The sequence below is a fragment of the Camelina sativa genome, chromosome 15 (assembly GCF_030686135.1).
Source record: "Camelina sativa cultivar CO46 ecotype springtype chromosome 15, ASM3068613v1".
In the NCBI taxonomy this organism is placed as follows: Eukaryota; Viridiplantae; Streptophyta; class Magnoliopsida; order Brassicales; family Brassicaceae; genus Camelina; species Camelina sativa.
The window spans coordinates 16,352,146-16,370,512 of record NC_141894.1 but is presented as its reverse complement, the minus strand read 5'-3'; the positions used below and the strand labels follow the sequence as shown (position 1 = coordinate 16,370,512).

The following is an 18,367-nucleotide window of genomic DNA, read 5'->3' as shown; positions in this document are numbered from 1 at the left end:
TTGACGTGTAATGATAACAAATTTATTTTTAGTTACAACAACATAAAATCTGCTGAGTGGTAGCAGATTTTTTATTGGAAAATAGAAATTGCTAGTTTGACCTACAGTGATAACATTGGTGTAGCATGTTATGGCAGATTTATTTTATGTTATGAAAGATTTTTTTTTTGTTTCCTGAAATTTGTCGTGTAATAACAGATTTATTACAGAGAAAAGTAATTGCTAGAATGACTTGACAGATTTATTTTATATTGTGACAGATTTATTTTATGTTTTAAGAGATGGTTTTATGTTATGACAGAATTTTTTCTTCTGAATTTTGTAATGAGAGGTATGGATTATATAATGACATATTTGTTTTCAAGTTGCATTCTGTTTTTTTCTACAATCACTCTTGAATATTTTTAAATTTCTGTCAATTTCATTGTTTAAAGGACATAAATTCATAATTGTTAGAAATGAAACAAACTTTATACAATATGGATTTGAGAATAATCTTATTGTAATTTATTCTGTTAATTGACTAATACGGAAAATAAGTTTGATCCATTAGTCTTTTGTAAATCAGCATTAGTGTTCAAAATAATTTTATCACTTGGCCATGTAATTTTTGACTCCAACAACTTCCCGAAGATAGTAAATATCAGAGCTAGACCTAAATACAGTTGATTCTGAGTAGACTTCACAAAAAAATGTGGGATTGATTTTGTTTGCCCATGCCGGAGAAGGGAGAGGTAGTGAGATGTGGAAAAAAAATGTTCGATTGATTTTGTTCTTTTTGTCTTATTTCCTTTTTCTTTTTTTTTTTTTTTTTTTTTTTTTTTTTTTTTGACAACTCTTATTTCCTTTTTCTATTTTTTATGATTAATAAAAAAAATCAAAACAAGATTTTTTGGTCATTATACAAAAATGTTGAGTTAATCTAGTTTTCCAATCGAATTGTGAGTTATTCTAGTTATTTTCCCTTAAATTTGTGTCTCGTCTATTTTCCCTTTTTTATTTGGGGCTAAATATAATGGAATTGGAGTAAAAGGGTCAGAGAATTAAAATCCCTCTATATCTCTCACCCAAATTCCCAATTTCAAAAAACAAAAGAAAACGATACACCCTCTCTACTTTCGCGAAAACCCTAATTTCATAGATCTGTTTTCTCTACAATCGCTTCTCTTCCGCTTCTAAATCTGAGGATCTACTGTCAAGTTTCTCCCTCAGAAACTCGCTACCATGGCTACCAAGCTCCCGCTTGAAACCAGCAACAACGCCAATGTCGCGAAACCTCGAGCCGCCGCCGCCGCCGCCGCCGAAAAGACGATCGAGGAAATGTATCAGAAGAAATCGCAGCTGGAACTCATCCTTCTCCGTCCTGATACCTACATCGGATCGATTAAGAAACACACCCAATCGCTTTGGGTGTATGAGGCTGAAGAGATGGTTTATCGTCCTGTTACCTACGTTCCTGGATTGTATAAGATCTTTGATGAGATTCTCGTGAACGCCGCCGATAACAAACAGAGAGATCCGTCGATGGATTCTGTTCAAGTTGTGATCGATGTTGAGAAGAATCTGATTAGTGTTTGTAACACTGGAGATGGAGTTCCTGTGGAGATTCATCAGGAAGAAGGTATCTATGTGCCTGAGATGATTTTTGGTCATTTGTTGACGAGTAGTAACTACGATGATAATGTGAAGAAGACTACTGGTGGAAGAAACGGTTATGGTGCTAAGCTTACTAATATCTTCTCTACTGAGTTCGTCATAGAGACTGCTGACGGGAAGAGACTCAAGAAGTATAAGCAGGTATTGATTCGTGTCTTGCTTCTGTGTTGTTGATTCGTTTAGGAACTGAAGTTTTACTGGTTGTTGTTTCATATCTCTGGCGTTTCGTTTAGGAACTCATTAACTAATACTGGTGATGATTTAGGTCTTTGAGGACAATATGGGGAAGAAGTCTGAACCAGTTATAACCAAGTGCAAGAAGAGTGAGAACTGGACGAAGGTTACATTCAAACCAGATTTGACGAAGTTTAACATGACTCAGTTGGAGAGCGATGTGGTTGCTTTAATGAGTAAACGAGTGTTTGATATTGCTGGATGTTTGGGGAAGTCTGTCAAAGTTGAGCTGAATGGCAAACGAATACCAGTCAAGTCATTCACTGACTATGTGGATTATTACCTAAATGCGGCTAACAAATCAAGGACTGAGCCTCTCCCAAGGTTTGTTCCCGTGATTTGCTATTGCTCAGTTCTAACAATTGTGTTTCTTGGAATGTATCTTTGATCTTTGGTGTTTTCTGTGATTAGGATGACTGAGAAAGTTAATGACAGATGGGAAATTTGTGTTAGCTTAAGTGATGGACAGTTTCAGCAGGTGTGTATACGTTTTTCTGTGTATTAGTATTACCTTTTTTCATATGAAGAATGAGTAAAGCCTTAACAACGTTTTCTGCTGCTATCAGGTCAGCTTCGTCAACTCCATAGCAACGATCAGGGGTGGTGATCATGTTGATTATGTGACGAGTCAGATCACAAACTATATTGTGGGTATTGTAAACAAAAAGAGTAAAACCGCTAACGTTAAGTCCCATAATGTGAAGAACCATCTGTGGGTGTTTGTCAATGCACTGATTGACAATCCTGCTTTTGATTCCCAAACAAAAGAAACTCTGACTCTTCGACAGAGCAGTTTCGGATCAAAATGTGAGCTTTCAAAAGATATTCTGAAGAAAGGTATGGTGTGCTTTACCTGTCTTTATTTTTTTGGATAAGTGATCTAACTGATTTTTAGAAGAGTGAGAATCCTTTTTTTCTTATATAGTGTTTGTTTTAGTGGAAAAATCTGGCGTAGTGGAGAATCTGCTTTCATGGGCCGATTTCAAGCAGAGCAAACAAGATGAACAAGATGGAGAAGCCATTGAACTTGCTTTCAGTGAAAAGAATACTGAAGACCCAAAAAATTGGCTTTGGAACTATGTGGTAAGTAGGATTTTGAGTTATCTGTTTTTCTGCTTATTACATCTGCCTATTCTGATTTCCTCTTTTCCATTCAGCCTGGCACTGATCTTGATCAGAGGGAACTGAAAGACACATACAGTGACTTCGTGAACAAAGAACTGATCGTGTTCCCGGATCTGGATCTTCAACGGTCAATTCCCTCAATGCTTGATGGGCTCATGCCCGGTCAGAGAAAGATACTTTTCTGTGCATTCAAAATTAACTTAGTTAATCCAATGAAGGTTGCCCAATTCGCTTGTTATGTATCGAAGAAATCAGCTTATCATCATGGCGAGCAGAGTCTTTCCAGCACTATCATAGGCATGGCACAGGATTACTTGGGCAGCAACAATATCAACTTACTTAAACTAAATGGCCAATTTGGTGCACGGGCTTCGGTAAGTATAGCTAATAGACCAACTGTTCTCATTAATCTATGCTTGTGCTCATCATAGTGTACCTAATTGTAGGGTGGAAAAGATGCAGCTAGTGCAAGATACATTGACACTGAACTCTCTCCTGTAACAAGGATCTTGTTTCCCAAGGATGATGATGTCCTACTTGATTAGTTGAACGAAGATGGGCAAAAGATAGAGCCAACTTGGTAATTCTTTCCCCTCCTTAATTGTTTTTTTTTTTTTCTCTTTTCAGACTAGTTAACTTAATATGTTAATGCTGGTTAGGTACATGCCCATAATTCCAACTGTACTTGTCAATGGCTCTGAAGGCATTGGAACTGGGGAGAGCATGTTCATACCGAACTACAACCCTAGAGATATTGTTGCTAACATAAGGCGTCGACTCAATGGTGAAAGTGTGGTTCCTATGGATCCTTGGTATAGAGGGTTTAAAGGAACTATTGTGAAAAATCCGTCCAAGGAAGGTGGTTGTACCTACACAACCACTGGTCTATATGAGAAAGTTGATGACACAACTATTAGCATTACGGAGCTGCCCATCAAAAGGTGGACTGATGATTATATACAATTCTTGCACTCATTAAAGACAGATAATGATGCCCCCTTTCTCCAGGTAGAATGCATGCTTTAATTAGAAACTAAACTAGTATTTTTTTATGCCGCTTTCTGAGTCGATCTTTTTTTCTGCAGGACGTCAGGTTATACAGTGACGCTACATCTGTGAGTCTTGACCTTAAATTGAGTGAAGAGAAGATGCTGAAGGCTCAAGAAGAGGGCTTTCTTGAGAAATTTAAACTCACCACGGAAATCTCTACAAGTAATATGCATCTCGTTGATAGAAATGGTGTTCTAAAGAAATATGAATCTCCAGAAAAAAGTAAGAAGAGATCCAACTTGTTTTGATTCTGTTTTTTTTTTTTTTCCCCCTCTATAAGACAAACTAATTTTACATCCCTATGTTGCAGTCCTTGAAGAGTTTTTCGATGTACGACTTGAATTATATAAGAAGAGAAAGGTTTGAAAACGAACTATGATTCAGTCCTTTAGAGGTTTTAGTCAGCATGGTAATGTTCTAACATAAACTGTCTTAACTGTCTTCTGATGTATACAGGATACTATCCTGAAGAATCTGGAACTTGAGCTGCTGATACTAGAGAACGAAATAGAGTTCATTCGTGCCCGTAGCGAATTCAATTTGCGTGGAAAGAAAGCTAGTATTGTTGAGGTCTTAAGACAGAGAGGGTTTACACGATTTCCGAGGAAGTTGCCTATAGAAGATGCAGCTGAAGAATCTGAAGAAAGCTCAGTGGATCCTGCAGATTCCGCAGACACTGATATACCCGGATCAGAGTTTGACTACCTATTGGCAATGCCTTTGGAATCGTTGTGTGAAGATATAGTCGAGGATATATTGGCAGGCAAATTGGCAGACAAAGAGAAACTAATTGAAAGAATTAATGATTTGAAAAAACGCAAACCAGAATACCTCTGGCACAGAGATCTGGACTCTCTTGAGAAGGAGCTAGAGGTAAGGATTCACAAAGCTACTATCCCTTATATAACGCTTAATATTTAATTTGTCACATATATCTTGTTCCTCATATTGCAGGAACTTGATAAGGCCGATGCTCAAGCCGAAATAGACAGAAAGGGAGCACTGGAAAAAATCAGGGCCAGTTCTAAAAAACAGACGCCAAAGAAACCGATAGCAAAGAAGACCACAAAGAAAGCCAGTGAATCCGAAACAACAGAGGCTTCCTATTCAGCAATCGACAGTGGTTAGTCTCCTCGTACTCCAGCGTTTTCATTGCGTTTTGTTTTCTTGGTTGGATCTAATATACATTGGAAACTTTTTTTTGGTTCTATAAGATAAAAACGTAGCAGAAGTGGTAAAGCCAAAAGGTAGACAAGGAGGAGGAGCCAAAAAGAAGGCCCCAGCTGCAAAGGTGTTTGCTCAATACAATTTTGGCTTAGGAGCTGCGGATTCAAGCAGTAAGCTGATACACAGTTTTGACAAAGAAGCATTGATTTAACACAACCTATTGTATGTAATTTGGGTCTTAAAGTTAAGTCTTGTCTTTCTTGTGGTTTTATCAACAGAAGCAACTGAAACATCGAAAGCAATTGACGCGGATGATGATGATGATGATGATGACGACGACGTGGTAGTTGAGGTAGCTGCACCAGCAAAGAAAGGAGGAAGAAAACCTGCGGCAAGTAAAGCCGCAAAACCACCAGCAGCTCCGAGGAAAAGAAAGCAGGTTGCGGCGATTGGTGTGGCTCCGGAGAAGAAAGTGAGGAAGATGAGATCGTCTCCGTTTAACGAGAAGAGTAGTTCTGATGTAAACTCTTGTTAATGAGTAACTTTGACATCCACTACAAGAAAAACTGTCCAAAGCCACAATTGTGCCACAAAAAAAAGTTATAGCCATCATATCTTAGCCACAATTCAGACACAAAATATTATCGTGTCTAGTTTGTAGTTATATTGTAGCAAATTTGTGTCTATTTAGCTACGAATCTAATTCATGGCTAAGTCGTGACTAATAGCTACAAAAAACTACAAAATATTAGGAACTATCTAATTTTATTTATTTCAGTAAGATAGCCACAAAATTTTCACATATATATATGTGGCTAGACGAAACTTTAAACTACAAACACAAACCATAAAACCTTTAACTCTAAGAAACATATATAATTATTACAATATATCTAAATGTATAATGTAAAATATCTAATTTTTTTGAATCAAATATTTTTCAAACTTTGAATCATAACCCCCACATTAATTTATAGTACACCACAAATTTTAAATGAATCATAAATTACTTTAAACCCTATTTAGCTTTAAAACTCTTAAAATTATAAATGAATCATAAATGGTTAAACCAAAGCAGAACTCACTATATATACACAAAAACAATAATATTAAAGCAATTTACATATTTACTTTACAAAAAAAACTATTTATTTATAAATTTAAATTTATAAACCAAAAACTCAATTATAATATATATACATATATGTGAAACTTAATTTTTAAAACCGTATATTATAACATTTTAACCTTAAATTTAATATTCATACATAAAAAGTAAACCAAAAACTACAAAACCAAAAAAAAAAAAACTAAAGCCTCTCATTGGCTAATACATAAAGACAAGGATTGAGCTTTGGCTTATTCTCCACCATTGATAGATTCAATCCAATGGATGAAATCTTCTCCTTCCTTTTTTTTTCTTTTGGTTAAAACTCTTCAATTCCTTTCTCCTTTTCTCTTCGTATCTCTCTCCTCTTTTACTTGTTACTATATTTTAACCAGCGGTATACCGCGAAACTATATTTTTAAAGTTAAAATTAAAATATAAATTTTAGGTAGATTAAATATATATATATATGACTAATGTTTTTTAAATTTTAAGTATATATCTCTTATATCTATATATTATTTAAGTTTACCGGTTTAAATATTTAGGTTTACCAATTTAAATTGTCAAATTCAAAATATAACCCGTGATACAACACAGTACTGCTTGTTTATTTTACATAATCGTAATTTAATAAACTCAATTAAATATGTCTAATATTCTAAGTCGATGGTTTAAACAAAATAATGAAATGATGATTTACTAACAATTAATGATATAATTTTCAATTTTTATTAATACACAAACTCATCCCGCTACATAACCAAACACAATTTTTCTTTCTTGCTTAAATAAAACATGCATGTTTTTCAAAAATCCAAATAACGAAAAATGCAAAAAAAATATAGTTACATTAATGTTATGATGATGATTTAAAGCAAATAAACTAAATAAATCAAACAAAGATGATAATAAAATCGTAATTTTAATTAAAAAAAAATATTATTTTATATTTCAAACAAAATCTTTTAACTGTGTTTGGTTATAAGGATAGTAAAGAATTAATTGAAGATATTGTAATTAATTTAATTAGATATTGTAAATAGTCATTGATTGATTATTAAGATATTTTAGGAATTTTTGTTTAGCCCAAAATATTGGTTTTAAATTTTAATTTAAAATTTAATGATAATGGCATTCCTTATAAATAAGTAGCAACTCTAGGATTTATCTGCTAAATGTCTTTAAAATGTATATATAGATACATTTTTGTGTTTTTTTTTGTTGGTTGGTTGTTGTTGTATGTGTTAAAAAAATAAATTAAATATCATTTTAAAAGCTTAATTCTAGATTTTAATTTAGTGATTATATGATATGTATTTTAATTTTTGTTTTTTTTTGATTTTTTGAAGATCAATCTCTATTGTACGTAAAACAAACATTCTCAAAATCTACCTATTAAAACTTACAGACCCTTTGTCCATATGTCAAAATCCAAATCCACTTCTACAACATGAACAACACAACCACTTCCGAATCCCAATAGTTCAAGGACCAACGCACTATTGGGTGATTAGTCACTTATTTAAATAGATTTATATTTTATATCTAGGTTATATTATATTATATTCAGTTGTTACCATCAGCTAATCCCTATGTTTGATTCTAAAATACCACCAGAAAAACAAATAAAAAATTATTAATGAAAGTTTGGTGAGTAGGTGACAGTCTGATCGTGCCCTGGAAGATAATGTGCCTAACACTCTCTCATTGAAGATTGAAGATACACAAGGAGATTTAATGTTTAAGCCTCTTTTCTTGTCAGCTTTGTTCTGATTTTTTATTTGATGGTTTGTTTTCCCTTATTATAATATACACTCCAATAATTAACAAAAGTGTTTTTGTATTTCTCAGCATATTGTAAACAAATTCCTCATATCTTTGTATTGTATTCTTATATATAAGGTTCAAAAAGATATCCAAGATTTACGCACGCTGATACCACACAAACCAAGCTTACTACCCGTCCTGCCAAGCTTAAATATTAAATTATCACTTTATTTAAATTAATTTTTAACGCAAATCTTTAGGCCAAACTTTTATGACTACTTTTAGACTTTTAGTTTTAACTTCCAAAACTATTACAAATAAATATTACAATCCAAATTACAATAATTACAATAGTCCCCATTTCTGAAATACAAATTAAGAGAATTATATTTATTTTCAAATTTCAAAAGCATATATCAGATGTTATGATTTATTTACGTTTAAACTAAATTTGATAATTATATCCCAAATTATCAACAACACCTTCCAAACAAAAATAAGGTCATCATCTATATAAATTATGTGTTCTAATATCATACTTTACACAATATATTATTTCAAATAAGAAAAAAATATGAAAAAAATATTTTAATTACAAAACAATTCAATATATAGAAACAAAAATGTTTTAAAACAACAAACAATAACCTGTGCAACGCACGAGACTCTAGTATCAAATATAACACAATGTCTCATAAATCGAAACCACAACTGTTCATTCTCTTATTTTGCATTTATAATGAACAATCCAAGTAGGAAACTGAACTGTGCTGACACATTTATGGGAAACTTATGACTTCATATTCATGATCTATTTTCAAAGGAGATTCCTTGGATACATGTCGGTTTTCAGACCATAGCTCCAAGTTAACGGTTCCACAGTGGACAATACATTTGAAGACTTGACTAACATCGAACCTGTTTACCAGCTGTAGATTGAGGCTCTTGTACACCAACATCCATTCCCCTGGAAAAAACACAGAAGAAGGTTGTTTGCACAAATGTTATAGTTGATCAATAAGGAAAGGCTTGTAATACCCGAATTCGATATCTGTAGCTGGTTAACGGGTTGACTTCCTGACCCAACCCGAACATTCTTTAAATGCAATATAACCAGCTAGAAATGCAAAAGTAACACTTCACTTAACCAACCTGCAAAAAGAGAGGGGTGAGTAATTGATAATTACTCAGTGAGGACAAGCCTTAGGGCTCACGAAGTCTTCATACACAAACATGCTTAGACCATCACAAAGTCTAAACCTATGACAAGCAATCAATCACGTGTCAACGACACTCAAACATCAAACAAATGAGACTACGTCCCATAGACAACGCTGTGCATTACGGGATTCCTCATGCTTTCGCACTTCTTCCTGCACATTTCCGTCGCTGTGCATTACGGGATTCCTCATACTTTTGCACTTCTTCCTGCACATTTTCATTACTGTGCATTACGGGATTGTTCATACTTTCGCACTTCTTCCTGCACTTTTTCACTTGCGTATCCGGATTCCTCATGCTTCTCGCATTTCTTCCACGCACAACGCGTTGGCTCGTCAGCCAATCCTGATCTACCCGCATTCCGCGCCCGTAGACCACCACACAACTACAAGGAATTCTCCTTGTAGGACTCTCTGCGGCTCACCCGCTTCTTCGTGCCTCTTGGCACATTTTCTCCCCACACTCAAACAATTTATTTTATCATACAAACATGCATATCACACACCTTGCAATCCGTTTAAAATACCTAGTCCTTTTAATTTCAAATCCTATTACTAATTCTTTTTCCTTACCTTTTATTTAGTAAATATATTATATATATATAGATAGATATATACACATATATATTAACATTTTTGAAGTACATTTTGATTTATGCCCTTTAAATTTTACTTATTTAATTTTGTTTTTTACAACATTAACCCCTAAAACAATTCCATAAATAACATTTTAGAGAAACTCAAATACTAAACTTTCTTAAATTGACCAACATTTGTTACATTTATTGCCACAAAATCTTAACAACATCTATACATTTCGATTTTTCAAAAAACAACTCTACACACTAAAGTTTTAACCCATTAAATCTCTAAAACTATTTTTATGGATGCTAGAATCTCTCAAATTTAAATGATATACAACAGATTTTCCATAACAAAAGTTTACAATATCCATAATTATATTAACATTAATAAATTTCATAAACCGAAAATCCAATTATAAATGTCACATTAAATATGTTGAAAACCCCCATATAATTTGGTTTATTTTTTATTTTTTTGCGGAATTACCAAAAAAATTAAAATTCTATTAATTATCATAAACTATATATATTGACATTGAAAAATTATAAACTATAAAAAATATGTTAATTTGGTAAAACAATTAACATAATTAAACTTGAGAAAAAACTTATTTTGTTATTTTTTTTTACGCAAAACCTTATTTTGATTTTGGTGAGACGGGTTGGCATTAATCCTATATAGTGAGTTAAGTGGAATTGTTTTTTTTAAAACACTTTTAGATGTGTACTAGGAGATAAATGTATTACTAGACTATACATATGTTAAAACCTTGAAAACCCTATAAAAATCCTATACTTTGAATACTTATATCAAATACCTGTAAAATTTTATATTATAAAAATTAATAAAACAATAATAAAATAACAAATAAATACAATATAAATTTTAAATTTTAAAAATTAAAAATATTGTCCCGCGGTGTATCGTGGGTTAAATCCTAGTATATTATTATTATACACTCAACAATCAACTAATTAAGACTATTTATATATAATCCATAGGTATATTTGGCTTAACCTTAAACTAAGTAACTATCTAAACATATCGGCATATAAACATATCGGCATATGAAAAAGACACCAACTAGTTCTCACCTTAGCCACATGAACTGAATCCTTGATAAAAATACCAGCAACAACAAAACTCTGATTCGATGCCAATCTCAAACTGTAATGGTGTAGATTAAATGATCAAAGATTATATTCCAATAATAATCTATGATTTAATCTAATAACCAAAACCTATTTAATTGTGCTGGTATTTCTCAAATAAATTAATTAGATGTAGTTTAATAATTAAATCAAACCAACAGTCTAATAATTCATAACACCACCATTTAGTCCACGTACGATCACATGCTCCCACAATACCAATTCCTCAACCAGCCACAATACACAACGTCATCGACAACGTACGTAACCACTAACCATGCATGACACCACAAATCAACTCATGCACGTTCGATAAACAAGTTTCGGTTCTGGACATAAATCATCTGGTTTAGTTGGTTAAGCTTTTCGGTTCAATAATCAATGCAACACAACGACAGACATGAGAAAGAGTTTCGCCGTTTACCTTTCTCGGCGTTTACACTCAACGATTCTTGACGGATCAGCAACGCCGATCAACAAAGCTTCAAGTCCACAGTTGTCACGTCCTCATCTCTTAACAATCAAACAGCAACAAAGCAACAGATCCATCAAGACAATATCATAAACTTATTCCGTAAGCTACATAATTAATTAGGTTTTCTTACCATTAACGACATCTCCAATGGACCACGACTACACCGATGACAGCGGCGGTCATCCGGTGACTCACGGTGGCTAACTGACCAATGATGGTGTTCGACGGTGACTAGCGAGAACCACGGGTCCGTACGGTAAGCTTTTCCTCCACGAGACTCATCACCACAACAACGTCTCTCCATCGTTTCCTTCTTACCGATAACAACACCAACAACAAGAACACAACTTAAGCTGTCCAATACTCAACGATCAAGTTGCTGGTGTGTTTTTAGGGTTCATCGGCTCTCCTCTCTTGCTGAACAAGGACGGCGGCGATATAAGCGTGTATACACGTTAACACAATTACACAAAATAAACCCTTCTCTTTGTGACTTGTTCTTGTTGGGCCTCAATGGGCTTGAAAAGAAAACATACCGGCCCAATTCCCAATTACAAAACCGGGATGTTACAAGGCTCTTCGCATGTTTAAAGTTGCTAAGCCTCTGCTGGTTTTTTAAGTTCTTCTTTACTGCTGAGCTGAACTGAAGGATCACAATCCTCTCTCTATTTGATTAGAAAAATGGGAAGAGCATGAAGATACTTACCATGTGGGAGGTTGTTCCTTTCATATAGTTTCTCTCCAGAATTTGGCCAAACTTCATGCTTTGAGCCATCAGTCGGTGTGAAGGAGACAAACGATTCAGTTGGATGCAAAAGTGTGAAAGTTGGATGGACTCTTAAGCAAACTAGCCTGCATTGTTTAGTAACCAGCACCAAAAAGACCATCATTTTCTAGACAGAAAAAACAAAAAACGACAGAAGAATTTGAATTGTTAGCTTGACTCGCAAGCAACCTACTAATTGCACACTCTACTTACTCAAACTACTCAACAAGATTACAATATATTGGTATGTATGCGAGATCTTGCAGATTGTCTTGCGAAAGTCTCTGTACTCTATTTTCATTCTTGGTAGAATATATGATGTAGATAAAATATTGCAAAAAGAACGGAAAATGTGAAGTAATCACGCAAACCTTGAAAATCCACCAGAGCCAACACCAACACTACGAGCTTCAATGCTAGAGGCAATCCAAAAAACTTGGGGACTGTCAATAGGCATACTTATTTTCCGCCGAAGAACCAGTCCACCACCTACATCACCTTCCATGATAAGAGATTCTTCTTCTCCCCCATGTTCCAAATTTCTCCTACACGGGATGAAACTATCAATTGGGTAACATATATAATGATAATAAGAAGAGAGAGGAGAGTTGTGTGTACATGTCAACATCATTACATGCAAGAAATATGCATAAGAGAGAGAGAGAGAGATCGTCAAAGTATAAACTCACTCAATGACATTATATTTCTCAGTACATCCAGCTGACCGGTACTCAATACCACTGTACTCTTCATAACCATTGATATCTATTCTGCTATGAAGCCATTGGACTCCTGCAAATTGTAATCAACCAGAGTCGTAATCCCTGCATATTCTAAATTCAATTTGGACATAACATGATCAAACAGTCCACCATAAGCTGATTCTAAGGTTGTAAAATTTCTATATATAACTTAGTAATTTACATTAATACGGCCATAGAAAAAAAACAAGTGTTAATCATGGCAGGAGAAGTTGTTTAGTGAGAGCTAATATGAAAACTTGAGAATATAGAAATGCAACCCCTGTTGATCGTCAAAAAAAGTCGAAAGTATATCGTTCTTATGCGATTTGCAACGTTTTCAAGCCTAATAGTAAACAAAAAAAAAGCAGTTTATCGGTGCGTTACCTGATGGAACATGTGTCATGGACCATATCCTTCCACCAATCCAAGGAACTATATTACGTTTCCAATCACCGCTGTTTAGCTCAACTAGTTCCTTTGAAAGTTCCATTCCCTTTTGTCCAGCTAACATTTCCTTCTCAGGAATTAGTTTTGTATTTTCTACAATAACACCCTTGGAATTAATAACTATGAGCATTAGAATTTCGGTGTACCTATTTCATGATGAGTATGTAGAAAATACAAAATTGATTCCTAATTATAACTACAGAGCTTATTAGACTAGTAGCTATAGACAAAATTAGAAGATAAAATTTACCCGTATGAAGTTTAAAGCACTCATTGCTTGTAGATATTAACTCTAAAACTTCATTTTCTGAAGGCACCTTAATGTGGATAATTTCTCCATCCATTCCCAAGCATCAAGCTGTTTAACATTATCTAATATTTAATTATTTTGAACTTATAGTTACACAAAAAAATATTTTAACAAGAGAAGGAGCAGTACCATTGCACCGCCTCCTAGTAATAATTGGACATGAACACGACGCTTTGGCCTCTCCCACTCTCCTTCACTATTTGAAACCTTGACAGTAGCAGTGGATAAGTGTCGCTCAGCAATGTAGTGAGTAATTAGAAACCTGCCTTTGGTGTAGCCATATCCATCTCCATCATCCTCAAACAAGATTCATTCAGCTTTCCCTAACCGAGGCAATGTAAAATACATAATTATTCTCTTTACATTATGATATCTATCTCAATGTAGAATACATAGTTATTTAATAAATAAATTGAAAAAAAAAGACTAAGGGAAGCAGAACTTACCATTTTCATCTAATGACACAAGTAGTGTCAAGTCATCTGACAAACTAAATTCCCCAACATGCAGATGTGGAGGAGCCAATGTTATGATGGATCCACCTTGTAAATATAATGTCGGTAAATCCTGACATCATGAAACGAAAAATGTAGAAAACGTAAAAGAAAAAAAAAATTAAGTTATTTTCCAATGAAATTAAAGAGAAACGGTGACCACAAGTGTCAGTGACCATACCGGATGTAAATCTTCAAAATCAAATCTCAACCAATTTCCTCTAGGCATTATGTGTTGCAACTCGTGTGATCCCTGATTAGATAACGTGCTAGATAACGGTATAAAAAAACCAAAGACAACTTGATGAGGATAAATGTTTGGGAGATGAGTAAATAACAAAAATTTCTTCAAAGTATTTACAATAAATGACTTATAAAGAGAGAGACTATAAGGTGATTTTTTTATGATGATTGTGATAATATTTACATGTGTTATATCATCAAAGAAAGTTTAGAAACACTCGAAACATCTACATGACCAAAGTTTACAAGATGTCAATATATCATTGATACTAAGATTTTTGTGTCTCCTAGTAGGTTCAATTAACCTTATGCGTTGTAATACTTAAGGTGTCAATCCAGTTGGGAAAGTTTACTATCACTCAAGATGCAATCAAGAAGTCACAAGTTAAGCCAATTCAAAGAGTGTTTTTATCTAACAGTCCTAGAATGATCAAAATGCGAAACGGAAATGAGTCACAGAACTAAAAACAAGAATGCATGACAAGAAGCGAAAGTGAATAAAAACGCAAACGATTTTAACATGAACAAACGAAACAGTTCCAGGAATGTAATAAAAATCAGAAAGAAAGAAGTCCTAAGGATGGGGTAATTGATGTCGGTGGAGTATCCTAGTCTAAGGAGTGTTTAACATACCACAAGCAAAGTATCCCTAAACAATGAACATCACAACTTAGCTAATCCAATCTCTTGGCAAAAACTACTCAGACTGAACCACTTCCATACCTAGCTCTCGCTAGAGAAACGTGGTCGAGCAGGCATGAGAAACAAGTTCATTCACGTCAACAAACATCCTAGACAACTAATCTCTTAGGCTAGGAACGTAAGTCTCTGGCACTAGTTGGTCAGACATTTCATCAAACACCTTTTGGGTGCGGAAATGTCTCGAACCTAGTTCCAATTGATCAGAGAGAAACTAGTAATTCTAACTCTAGTCCAGAAGAGAATCATACAATCAAAGCTTAAACACTCTACATCCTAAGATCCTCCACCTAATCTATCCCATCCTCAAGAACTAACACACTACTCAGATCCGAAAATCATAGTCAAGGATGCAAAAACAGAAATCATTGTAACAAGCATTATTAGGTAGATAAAAATAAGGTGAAAAACTTTGTAGAAAGAATCAAATGCAAAATCTCAATAATCTCAAAGATATCGGAATACAAGTCTGAGAACGTTTTTTGGAGGCTAGGTTCAGAAACCTTCTGGGAACGAAAACGAGATTAAAAGATAAGATGTCTCTGCAAAGACTTAACAAAATGTATATATAGTAGTCCAACATGGAAAGCCCTAAAACTTAAAACGACAAGGTAAATCGTCGGTTTGGTAATCTCCTGAAGCGTGTGAAGCCAAACGTCCTTCTTCCCGACATGTGCGATCGAGTCCGTGTGCGTCGAATGAAATGCAATGTCATCATGGCTCGGACGGAAGGCTGAGGAGCATGGCTCGATCAAACAAGCTGGAGTGTGTGGCGGGGAAGCATGGCTCGAGCGTGGTGTATACGCATCCACTAAAACGATGATAACTCTTGAACCACACTTCCGATTGACTTGAAATAGACGGCGTTGGAAAGGTAACTCAATTCCCTACAACTTTGATGAAGAAGTCGAAAGCTAAATCCCACTCTAGTGCGATGTCTCGAACGGATGGCTCGGACGGAACGGAGATGGTGACAATGGCTCGGACGAAACGGAGATGGTGACAATGGCTCGGACGAGACGGAGATGGTGACAATGGCTCGGACGAAATGGAGATTGTGACAATGGCTCGGACGAGACGGAGATGGTGACAATGGCTCGGACGAAACGGAGATGGTGACAATGGCTCGGACGAGACGGAGATGGTGACAATGGCTCGGACGAAACGGAGATGGTGACAATGGCTCGGACGAGAATGGCTTCCAACGTCTCCTAAATACCTGAAATACTCCAAAATGCACAATATATGCAAGGATGATGCAAGAACTACCTAGACGTGCAAAGTGTATAGAAAAAACTAGAAAACGATGCAAACCAATGAGTTATCCTAGCTAAATGCATGATAAAAATAGGCTAAGGAGAGACAAAATATAGATATATCAATCATCAAGCCCCACAAATGGATCTAATTACTTCAACATTCTAAAACTTCTAAATCTGATCTTCTTTCTTTCCAAAATTCAGCGACATAGCATTGAAACACTTCTTCATGCAAAATGATTGAATTGGAAGAAGAAATTAAACCTTGCGTATATAAGAAGTGGACCCAAAAGAAAAGCATTTTCGATAGTTCTTAGCCGGGAATCTTTAGGATCTGCATTAAGACCTAACAAATAAGCTGAGTATAAGATTTGATTGCATAAGTTCAAGAGATTGATTACAATCATTTACACAAACGTACCAGCGAAAAAGATTGGAGCTGAAATTGGAGCACCAGTTGTATGGGAAATGTAAAATAAGGTGTAAAAATGTGGTAAGAGTTGGTAACGCCTCATCAATGCGGCACGACAGACTTCCTCACACTGATAAAAGTACTACATTTCATAAGTGACATAAAAAATCACAAAATATGAATGGTCGACTTTTTTGTTTTTTTGGGTCAAAAAATAATGGTTGACTTTCTTTAAGACTGTAAATTTATAAGTAGTTATCTTTCTTATTTTGGTGATTAAAAATTTGTTTTAATGATGGATCTTACAAAATTTGAAAGCAGAAAAATACCTCATTCTCCGAATGACCACGGCTCATGATCATCAGTGGCCACCTCAGAATGGCCACGACAAAATGGAAACATAGCTCCAATGCCCATCCAACGTCCAAATAGCCGCGGAGTTGTATTGCCACCAAAAAGCCACAGATATCTGGCCTGATAAGGGCTGACCACTAAGCCCCCTAAATGCAATTTAATTAATTGTGCTACAGTTAAAAGGTGCTGAAATTTGTTATGTTATGAGCAAGAAAATAGATTAACATCATGTTTTTTCTTTATTAAGGATGTAACAAACACCGAAAATACTTACCAGCTGAAGGACAATGGATATAGACATATGTAGATGCTCCCAGTTTGAAAGGTTATCTCCTGTCCGAGTCGCAGCATATCTCTGGCTACCTATGAATCCAGCCCTTGTCAATACAAAAGGTCGCTTATTCTTATCAGCTAGCTCCATCCCTTCATAAGTTGACCTTCCCATCAGTGTCCCGTAGACCTAGACAGCGAAAAACTTGACAAATCTAAGTTGAAGTGCCTATCAACGTATACAAAGACAGCTACCACAGGTAAAAAATGTTTTATATATTCGTTAGGAAAATGCATTTATTTTCAGAGACCAACTACTTATCACATTAGATGCACTAAGAAGTTTCCATGTTTTTTTCTTAGATCAAATTAAAGGTAGGTCCTTAGCCTCCTCTTATTTAATTTACCTAAAGACCCCTCAACATATTCATTCATAATAGACTTAGGATAAAGAAAAAGAAAACCATAAAGAGACAGACAATAGTATCCCCTATATATTAATAGTGAAGCACACTCTTGAAAAAGCTGATGTGTCGCCGCCAGAAAGCTTTGTGCACCTTTTAGCAAAATATCCTCAAACTTTCTACTTAATTACATTAACATGCCATTGATATGTCATTATTTTCTTTTTCTTTTTTGTGGTGTGAAAAGGGAGACAATGTCTCCCACAATTTATTGAATAAATAGAAACTCAAATACAAACTCGCCTAGAAGATGCAACACCATTAGCATCATTCGACAGAATCGACATGACACAGTCCAGAGTAACATCAAATACATGAAAACCTAACTGAAGAGAAAATGCATAGTTGGCTAACCCATCTGCAAG

General features: G+C 34.8%; 2 pseudogenes across 1 annotated transcript; one reads left to right on the top strand and one right to left on the bottom strand.

Moving 5' to 3' along the window:
• Positions 1 to 940: 940 nt before the first annotated feature.
• On the top strand, positions 941 to 5,871 carry LOC104747025 (DNA topoisomerase 2-like; annotated as a pseudogene). Its single transcript, XR_015581947.1, has 14 exons — positions 941 to 1,797; positions 1,922 to 2,214; positions 2,302 to 2,368; positions 2,457 to 2,727; positions 2,828 to 2,973; positions 3,048 to 3,389; positions 3,462 to 3,595; positions 3,675 to 4,023; positions 4,101 to 4,287; positions 4,376 to 4,425; positions 4,522 to 4,938; positions 5,020 to 5,188; positions 5,280 to 5,402; positions 5,511 to 5,871. The product of XR_015581947.1 is annotated as a DNA topoisomerase 2-like (transcript).
• Positions 5,872 to 8,809: 2,938 nt separating this feature from the next.
• Positions 8,810 to 18,157, bottom strand: LOC104748541 (uncharacterized; annotated as a pseudogene).
• Positions 18,158 to 18,367: the final 210 nt, after the last annotated feature.